The sequence below is a fragment of the Dasypus novemcinctus genome, chromosome 8 (assembly GCF_030445035.2).
Source record: "Dasypus novemcinctus isolate mDasNov1 chromosome 8, mDasNov1.1.hap2, whole genome shotgun sequence".
Classification (NCBI taxonomy): Eukaryota; Metazoa; Chordata; class Mammalia; order Cingulata; family Dasypodidae; genus Dasypus; species Dasypus novemcinctus.
Window position 1 is genome coordinate 90,416,487 of NC_080680.1, and position 11,096 is coordinate 90,427,582.

The following is an 11,096-nucleotide window of genomic DNA, read 5'->3' on the forward strand; positions in this document are numbered from 1 at the left end:
ATCTCACCCAAGAGGCTGTCAGGGGACAGTTTCTCATCAATTCCCAGGCTCGGATGAGGTATGAGGCTTCCCACCTTGCCCCCTCAGAACATCCGCTTACCAAATGGGAGGTCCGAAGTTCAAACCCCGGGCCTTCTTGACCCATGTGGAGCTGGCCCATGCGCAGTGCTGATGCGCGCAAGGAATGCCGGGCCATGCAGTGGTGTCCCCCATGTAGGGGAGCCCCACACGCAAGGAGTGCTCCCCGTAAGGAGAGCCACCCAGCGCAAAAGAAAGTGCAGCTCGCCCAGGAATGGTGCCGCACTCACGGAAAGCTGACACAGCAAGATGATGCAACAAAAAGAAACACAGATTCCTGGTGCCGCTGATAAGGATAGAAGCAGTCACAGAAGAACACACAGCGAATGGACAGAGAGAGCAGACAACTGGGGGGCAGGGGTAAGGGGAGAGAAATTAATAAAAAATATATATATATATAAACTATATATATATATAGTTTGATGAGTTTTAACAAAGGTCATAAATCCAAGTCCATCCCAGAAATTACTTTTTTCAGGCAGTACCAGAGATTGAATTCAGGACCTTGTACCTGCAAAGCAGGTGCTCAACCACTGAGTTACACCTGCTCTACCACAAAATTTTTATTTTATTTTATTTTATTTTTAGGTACTGGGGCCAGGGATTGAAACTGGTACCTTGTAGGTAGGAAGCCGGCACTCAACCACTGAGCCACATCAGCTCCCCTGAGTTGGTTTTTTCATTTGTTTGCTTATTGTTTTGTTTTTGTTTTTTAGGAGGCACCAGGAACCAAACCTGGGCCCTCCTATGTGGGAAGCAGGCATTCAACCACTTGAGCCACATCTGCTCCCCACAAATTATTTTTTAATCTGAATTCCCCACTAGTCTGTTAGCAGTTCAGAGGCAGAAACTTCATTTGTGTGGCCACAGTACCCAGCACTGCAGTATCAGGACTTGGGGCTAGAGTAAGGCACCTCTCCTCACCCCAGAAACACAAGCATACAGGTTAGATTATTCCCTGAAATTTAAACTTTAAAGTCAAGTATCTGTCAACAAATGAATGGATAGACAAAATGTGGTACATACACACAGCAGAATATTATTCAGCCAAAAGAAAAAATGAAGTTCTGAGACATGCTGCAGTGTGGATGAAACTTGAAAACATTAAGCTGAGTGAAAGAAGTAAGGCACATAAGGACAAATACCATATGATTTCACTTAAATGAATATGTAGAAATAGCAGATTCGTAGAGACAGAAAGTAGATTAGAAATTACAGGGGATAGAGTGAGTGGGGAAGAAGGAGTTGTTGCTTAGGAGGTAGAGAGTGTTTTTAAATTTTGGAAATTTCAGGACAAAATTAATTTTTTAAGTATCAACATGTAAAATGTGTATGTAATATATCTAAGGAGGGAATGGCATTATTAGGAGGCCGACTGCTTAGCCCCAAAGCATAGTAAAGGTCTGAGGTCACCAAAGCAAACACTGGAAATACAGAGCTCACGCCAGTATCATCGCTGCCCTCCACTCCTCTTATTTCAAACCACTCTCCTCCTAGCCCCCTGTGCTCCAACCACGTTAGCCTTTTTAAATGTATTGTAAATGCCAGGATTCCTCCAGGCTCAAAGTCTGTGCACATGCTGTACTCTCTGCCTGGAATGCTCTTCTTCTCCTCATCACCATCCCCTTTACCTAATTAACTCCTACTCATAATCAAGTCTCTATACGTCACTTGATCAGGGAAGCCTTCTCTGATCCCTGCTTGAGGTCAAGTCCCTCTGCAATAAGTTCTCAGAGCTCCCTTTGCTTTTTCTTCATTACATTTTGTGATTATGTACTTGTATGGCTACATGATTAATGAGGCTGTAGTCTGTCTCCACTGTTGTTCACAAGGCCCAGGCTGTGTCAGTTTTGCTCACTATTGTATCCCCAATGCCTAGCACAAGTTTGGCACATAACTGACACTACCTAAAGTAGGGCAAGCTAGGGAGTCACGTCCCACCTGAAGGGTGCATGACCTTGTGCAATTTATCTCATCTCTGGAAGTCTCAGTTTCCTCTCTTGAAAAATGGACATGATAATAATAACCTCACAGACTTGCTCTGAGAATCCAGTAAAATAATGCATGAGAAGTATATTGTTTCATTAAAGAACAGCCAATACTATTATTTGTTATAGTAGCAATAATAGCAGCAGTTGTGTCCATGTTGATCTGTCTAAAATTAATGTACTAAGCATGTCACATTTTAGCATTCTAGTGAATGCTACCATATTCATTTCTCCTTGAAACTTAATATGACAACAGTCTTATTCTATACATCAGTCTTTACACTTAGTAACTGTGATAGATAGATTCAGACCCATTTCCCTTGTGTTCCAAAGTCTAGTTTCTAAGTGTTTGAGGCTGTGAACTACCCCCGGGCCCTGATAAAGTCATCAAGGCAAGAAAGCGTGACTTCTTTCTATCTTCAATTTAGTTGATTATTTCCTCAATCTACCATGGGGAGTCAATTTGTTGACCTTCCCTTGGTACAAACCTCATTCTCTGTAGCAATGTTCTCTAGGAAAAGACCTTTTCAACTTTGACATTTCTATAGTAGAAGCTCCATCGGTGTTCACTAAATTAAGTTCTACTGCCTCCTGATGGCCACAAGGTAAAATCCAAATTTCTTAGCTTGAAATAAAATATACCCCACATCTGCCTCCAATCTACCACTCTCATTCCTAATTGCTTGCATTTATAAAGTATTTACTACATGCCATACATTATCTCATTAAATGACTATAGATATCTATAGGTATTAATATATATAGGCCAATATGGAACCATTGTTATGCAATTTAAATACCTGTTGTAGAGAAATATGAATACTTTAGCTGAAATAGTCTCATACTACACATGCTCTACATGGTTGGGGTTTTTTTGTTTGTTTGTTTTTTGAGGTACTGGGGCCAGGGATTGAAACCAGGACCTTGTATATGGGAAGCTGGCAGTCAACCATTGAGCCACATCAGCTCCCCTGAGTTGGTTTTTTGTGTTTTGCTTGTTGTTTTTTTTTAGGAGGTATAGGGAACTGAACCCAGGATCTCCCATGTGGGAAGCAGGCACTCAACCACTTGAGCAACATCCACTACCTACACATGTTCTTTTATAAGTTGCTTTTTTACACTCAACACTATGTCATGGATATTTCTCCATTCCACAGAGTTTACACATTTATATCATCATTTTAAACGACTCCATATTACAGCATTGTGAAGATGTTGTTTATGTTCTGTAGTTTTGGTTTTACATATTTTAAATTGTACATACTCAACTTTATTTTTTTCCTTTAGGATTTAAACCCTTTAAAGGTTTTCCTCACTGCAAAAGCAAATAAATCTTCACCTCCCTTTGTTTTTCTCTAGTTCTTTCATGGCTTCATTTTTCTACATTTAACTATTTAATTTATCTGATTTTTGTTTCACGTCCCTGCTTCCTCTTCACCTAGCTAAGACTCCTCCCTCAGACTAGGTCTTTCCCGGTTCCTTTTCCCTCCAACAAGATGTAACAGATTCTCAAGGGATCTCAAATACTAGTCCCAGGGGATTTTGCTTTAAGGTTGAGCTCTCCACTTATGATGTGTCCACTGGCTCCAGCCAGAGGATGCAATTTGCAGCCCAGACTGGGACCAGCAGCATTTCAATGCATTCCTACAGTGCACCAGGGCAGGCAAAGGCTCATGAAGAATGTAATCCTCTCTTGAGAAAGCAGGAGGAAGTGATGTCCTGGAATCATGGTCTGGCTACCTGAGTTCTGCCCTCCAGGACCAAAAGAGCAGCTCAGGTACAAAATACCCTGTCCCTGGATCCTCTGCCCTCTGAGAGTTCTTGGGAGTTACCAGGCTCTGTCGCTGGCTGGGCAGGCAGGGAAACCAATGAGGCTGTAAACCTTATCTATCCACACAGAGCCCCCAGGGAGACCACCCAACCCTTTGCCTCTGGACTGAAGTCTTTGTATCTGGATAGTGCCTGACACTTTACAAAGGGTGTTTACCCAGGAAACACTTGCACGAGTCAAGCTGTAGGTAGAGAGGTGCAGGGCTTACTCATAGTGGGAGGGCCCACATGCAGCTTGTCATCCCCTGACCACAGAGTCGGAAGTGGGGCTTTTCAACAGAGCCTAGTGGCAGCAGGCCCCAGGAAGCCCTTTCTGGGGAAAGGGGGACAGTGCAGTGGAGGGAAAGAAGTTACTGAACACCTAATCATATTCCCATTTCACCATCAGACCGGCCAGGGTGCAGGAGGCAAGAAGGGGTGAGAGGCCAGAGTGTGGGGAAGAAGTTGTGTCGAAAGCGCAAAGAGGAAGTGGTATGAAACCAGCAACTGGCTGAAGTGCCTTCCTTCTGCAGAGATGATACACAAGCAAGCAGGAATCCCTTTTCCCAGCTGAGTTAGCGCCAGCGTCAGTGAGCATAAACTCAGCTCCTTGAGAAAGCCAGAGCACCCCTGGAGAGCAAGGGGAATCAGTCATCAAAGGGAAGAGAAGCTCTCAAGGGAACAGATGTGAGGCCTCAGAGGAATTTCAGATCAGAAATCCATGCTCAAAGCCTAGACCTCCAAAGGTAAAGGTGGATGGATGACTTTCAATTCTCACATTAATATTTGGAGAAGCAAGGGAGGAGTGAAGGCGCTGAGGAGGGGAAAAAAAGCAACTAGAAACAGCTCCAGGGACCCAGATGTGTGCTGAACAGATCATCTGGCAGAGAGAAAGTCTAGTTAAAATAACTGTCACACAAAAGTAATTTGCTTGCCAAAGAGGCATTCGTCCAATTTATGGATTCCACCACCTCAGTGCCAACAAAATTCTGATTGTTTCCCAGAAACATGTCCCACAGTAATATGTGTTAAAGCCCTGAAATAAAGAGGGGCAGACAGAAAAAAGAAATACGTCCCTATGGCCTAGACTATAGAAAAGAAAATATCCCAGAGTCACATTTAGTCTAGAGAAGCCCAAAAAGAGGGCTAGTCAAGCTGGAATGCTGTCATTGTTTAAAGCACTCAGTGGTCTTATGGAGTAGAACAGAGCTAAAGGTGTGAGCTCCAGGGAGGAAGAGTTTGGGTGCAGAAGTAAGAACATTCTAGCATTGAAAGCTGTGAAAGATTCAGTCTCCTTAGAAGGTAGCCAGTTTCCATAAGCAAGCAGAAGGTGGAGGATTACTTATGTGGATCACTATGGGTGTACCATATTGAGAGGGGAAGGAGTAGTAGCCTAAGAGGCCCCTTCCCACTATTGTAAGGGTAGAGGATTCAAAATTACTTACCCTCTTATTTGTACATTTACACACACACACAGAGCACCTAAAGGTGGTAAAAGCAAACTTACACAATTCATGCTTGTTGGAGACTCGGAGGCTTGGGTCATGGATAAGATGGGAAGCAGCCATGCAAAACCATCGGTTGAGCCCAGGGAGCCTAGGAAAGGACAAAAACAGGGGCAGAGCTCGTGTTGAAATGCAGAGTATGCAAGGACTATCAAAGTACCAAGGCTGGGCCCAAAAAGGATGAGTGCCTTGAGTGCCTGCAACCTCACAGCCTGTGCAGCAAAGCCTGAAATGGGCTTCTCTGTGCCACAAGGGCAAGATTTGTGTAGCCAGAGTGGGCAACAAAACCAACAGCAATACCTAGCTTCACCCCAAGATGAATACAGCTATCCCTTAGAGGTTCCATCAACAACTTGTCTCAAAGACAACAAAGTAGGAGAGGCAGGGATGGAGTAGGAACCTATTTACTCTTTTGGAGCAGAGAAGAAAGGAAGGCAACTCTGCTGTAGCCAACTCAGAATTGCCCTATGTTTACGTTCTAACTCACTGTATGTGTGTAAATCACACACACATATGCCCTCAGAGCAGCAAGCTTTATTGTACACCACCTTTGGTCAATCACGACAGAAATCACCCAGTGAAGCTCCATGGCATTATCCCAAGCTTGATGTGTTCTACATTTGTTTCCTTCTCAGTGTCCTCTTTCTACCATTTATTTTGTAGTCTGAAAAGCTTTGAATCCTATTTGCTGACAAGAGGTGTGCAAGCTAAGCCTGCTATGAAATATACAAGATCTTATGAGGTTTGGGGGGGCTTTCATGGAAATGACCCTGGTAACAGAGATGGACATCAGCAGCAATTAAGGACCTGTGGTAGTCCTTTGACATTATAAAGGACATCATAAACATCCCTGAAGCCAAGCAGGCTTGGCCAACAATTCTATGAATTATAACTGGAAGAAATCAAAGATAAGGCAAATGAAAAGAAGAGCCAACTCTGTGTATCTGCTTCAGTTGATACTCCTACTTCCAGGACTTTCCCTTTCCTCTTTATATAGTCCTTTAACCCTGCCCAAGAGGCTCACCCCTCATCCTTGATGTTGAGCTACTATACCAGCCCAAGGAATAAGCAGCAAATATTTACTGAGCACCTACTATGATGCCTGATCCCGTGATAAGGCTATAGTAGTGAGTGAAAACTGCTTAGGATCCCTGTTTCCTTGGAGTCTATAGGCTCAGGAAACATTACTTGGATAATCACACTAATAAACATGCAATTACAAACTGAAATAAGTGCTCTGAAAGACAGCAACACAGTACATAAAAGTCTACATTAAAGGGGCCTGGCCTGGAAGTACTGCTGAGAAAGTGCAGCCTGAGATGAAATCTGGAGGAGGAGGAGGAGGAGTGAAATAGCTAAGAGGGTGAAAACAGTTTGAGACAGAAGAAACAGCATGTGCAACTCTCAACTCTAACAGACGTGAACAAGTAACATTCAAAGGAGTCAGTGGGGTACTTTTCGAGGGAAAGTGGGAAAGGATTCACTAGCAAATCCTTCTGGGGAAGCTTGGGCACAGACCAGGACCCAAGACAATCCAGGCTTCACAACACAAGAAAAAGGTCAGAAGCACACCTGTTTTTTTCTCTTCCTCCCATCACAGTAGTAGCAATAAGGGTTTCTTACGAAATCCTAACCTTTCAAAAACAGTGGTTACAGACTATGACATGGCAGATGTTTGTTAAAGCCAGTGAATCTCACAGAGGCCAGAAAGGGCAAATACAGAAAGAGACCACAGCACATTTGCTCTAGCAGCATTTTTATTTACAAACAGCAATTTCCATTGACTTTATACCATAAAAAAGCCATTTACAAGCAAGAAACAAGGATTCATCAGAACAAAATTAAGCAGCACTGAAATATTTGTCACAAATCTGAAACAAAATGAATACAAGAGTAAAATATCATTTGAATAAATAGTCTTAAATCCATGCTATAAAATAATCCTTGATGGCAAGTTACTAGTTGAGACAGCATCCGCTTAGCTAGCTTCATTTACTTCATATGGTGATGAAGTGTGGAGTTGTGAGGTTACCAGTTTATATTGCAAGATAATGACACTGTGTTAAGTCATTCAAATTGCTCAACCATTTATAACGGAAAAAAATGTTAGCCCTACTAATAAAAGTGGTGAGAGAGATGGTTTTCACATTAGGAAAATGGTCATTCTCGAACAAACCAGGTAAGTTTACCTCTTACTTTAGTTGGGGCAGCAACCAAAGACTTGGGCAGCCAAGTCCAAAGGTTGAATTCACAGCATACTTGTCACTAAGGGGCAGCAAGAGGTCTGTTTACTGAATCTGCTACAAGGAATGCCAAGCAAGGTTTATACCAGGACTTGGTCAAGAACTACAATAGCCCTGTCTGTGCCAGACCCAGGGAGGGAACCAGAGAAAATAGGTTCTAGGCTGAGGAGTCAAGCACTGGGCAGAAACAGTAGAAACACTCTGGCACTTACTGAAAAAGATGTATGTGACGTGACAACCATTACAAATTTGGAACAAAGTGAATGACTTTTCTGAACCTTTAGTTCAGTTGCACTGAGTATTATGAAATCTATGATTTATGTACTAGTTTCATATAAAGAATTTACATAATTCCCCAGTACTTTCATATATAAAATTTAATAAATAACCCTGACCAGTCTAGAAAGCACCATTCAAGGGGCATGTGCCCTTGGAAAATAGTTTAGGTGTTGCATATTTGAGTCCCTTTCAGTGGAGGCTTCACAGGAAACCATTACAGAATTTAACAATAATGACAACAACAACATAAAAATCACAGTAACTAATAGAAAAAGTTGTTAAAATAAAATATTCCGATCTCTTTAAAGTAAAGCTCATTCACATAGATGATTTTCCTCCCAGCCCTTCTGTGTGTGTGTGTTCCTGCAAATTCTTCTAGAGTCTAGGCTGTAAAAACAAAAATAAAAATAAAACCACACGCAGAAATATGCAGGCCTATGGTCTGGGCGAAAGGAAAAACAAAGACTTGGTTATGACTGCTATCATTAGAAAATACATCTACTCATGCTCTGGAAGATTATTTAAAAACTATCAATTTAGTTTTACAGTATATTCTGCTTAACAGTGAACTGACAGTATCCTTTCTTTTTTTTCTTTTTTTTTATTTTAAGGAAGGCAGAGCCAATTGGGAGCCTTTCCACTGACCAAAAAATTAACTTGTCATCTTATACTGTATTTACAAATATAATTTCTAAATGTATTTATAGCTTTAGTAGAAAGTATAGGACGGAAAACTGATTAGGATGAAAATAACCACAAACATTAGGAAAAGTATAAAATTCTTTGTTTCACAGTTTGTAATAATAGGTTAAACATCTATAGAAAAGGACGCTGTCACTGATTTCACATTGTCTACATATTGAAAAAGGTAGCTCAAGAAGAGACTCAATTATGAACAAGCCTATATGAATTCAGGATATATCTTACTGTAAAAGATTTTTTCACATATTACTTTATCTTAATTGATTTCTGCATTTGTTATAAATGAAACTTCTAACTTAAAACTGTACAGAAATAGGGACTTGGCTTTCCAAAAAGAGTTGCTCTAAGGAGTCACACAGCGTACTTCGTCTGCGGAGACGTGAAGTGAACTTCGGGGAGAGGATGTTTCTGTTCTGTGGTCACGTTAATCCTCCTGGCACATCCTCATGTGACAAGGCACAATTAATTGCTGCTGCCCGATCTGAATGGAGTTCATCTTTCACCAGTCACGCACACTGGGAAGCATGATGGTACGAATGCTCAGAGAGGCTACATAGCTCTGTGCTGGCCTACGCACTGCCTCCCTCGAAGCCCTGCGGAGCTTTACAGTACTGTGTTATGGCTTGAGAATTCATTCTTAACACTGCTAGCAGTGGAAAGGGTAAAGTGTTAGCAACATGAATGGGAGCAAGTAGAACTTGCAAAATATGGAATCATGATTATTAGAGAGAAACTCAATCAATTTTCTGCCCCTTAACAGTCCCATTACAATGTTTGAACCTGAACTGTACAATCAAAGCAATGTATAGTTTTGTCAGAGACAATTTTGGATAAGTCACTCTTTGGTAAACTCAAACCAGTTAAACAAATTTACAAATACAAAGAACTCCATGTAAATAAGGTTAAGACTAACACAATGACAAGAACCAGGACTTTCAAGGTGCTCGCCCAAGTGCCCTCCCCCTCCTAACTTGTCTCATACCACAGAATGCTCTGGAGACCTTGCTGAAGGCCCCAAGCCTGAGTGAAAAGGAGGTTCCTTCCCTGAGCCTGACCTCTCATGTCCTTGATTTGGACATTTCTTGTCACAAACTTAATTTGTATTAAAAAACAATATTTTTTTTGCATTTAATTCTTCAACAACAACAAAAAAATCAAAACCAGACTTTTTCATGTAAGGAAAAAAATCACAAACATTTTACCTGAAACCCCAGAACATATTTAAGTGGGTAAACACTTGGGGTCCAGTCTCCCCTTGAGGCACGCAGCTTTAACAGAAGTTGAACAAGTGCTTCAAGGAGAAAACAAACCCCTTACTTAGGCAGTTTGATGAGGAAAAAGGCATACTATATACCCGATTTAGCAAAAGCTGCTCCTCTGGAGCAGTGCGATTTAGAGTGTAATCTGTACGTAGTAACACTGATGTGTAGTGCAGCAGTTCACACGTGAGCAGATCCTGTGTGCCAAAGAGATGCTACTGCACAGCTACCACCCCCAGGGGCTATTACACACAAAGGGCTTGAATGATTTTTTTCTCAAAAACACACAAAACAAAACAAAAACCCCACCATTATTTGTATTTTAAGAGCCAAAAAAGCATGGAAAACTAGCAAACATCTATTTTGTTGTGTGTTCTTCTAATTTAACTCATAGCCTAGAAGGCTGTTCTGTTCTTTTTTTTTTTTTCATTTTAGGTGGTTGTACTGTTCTCCTGTGGAGGCACTGGTTGTGAGTTTCGGAGCCACGGTTCTCAAACAGAGTTTGGAGTGCTGACATCCCAACAGCAGCCTGCAGCGCAAACTTAGGACCAAATTATTTACAAAATTACTCTCTGCTAGAGTATACAGTACCAAAGCAATCTTGTAAAGCCTGTTTTGTATACTAGAAACACATGTGAGCAAAATATAGAACTGAAGACATTTCCTAAAGTACTAATAAAACATTACTCCAATAGGACTCAGGTATGTTTTTATACAGTAATGTGTTTGCCAGCACATGCTTTTGAGGTCTCTTTTGAGGGGGAAAAAAATTGTAATTCACTATTACCATTAGATTTCACATTTCTACACTATACTGACCTAAAAGATATTTAACATAAAAATAGCACCACATGATCAAAAAAAAAAAAAAAATGGTGACACAGATTTGGTGACACACAGAATATTTTAGAGGGCTTTTTTAACTGTTGGTTTCTTTAAGCAGAAAACACTGAGAGAGTGGAGGAGCCATTGAGGCTCTCATTAGCACACACAATACTAAGATAGATATATTGCTTGCAATTCCCATAGAGTATATCTTTACAAAAAGTACAAATTCCAAGTTCTGCAGTTTCCCTGGGAACTGCATGTAGAAAAAAGTTGCTGTGCACCTGAACTGGCAGTTTGAAAAGAGAAAGAAAACAAAAAACAAAAAACACAACACTGCTTGGAGAATTTTGTAGACAGAACTACAAATTCCTTTCCTTTAGTGCGAGTGCTAACTCATTCATGGTA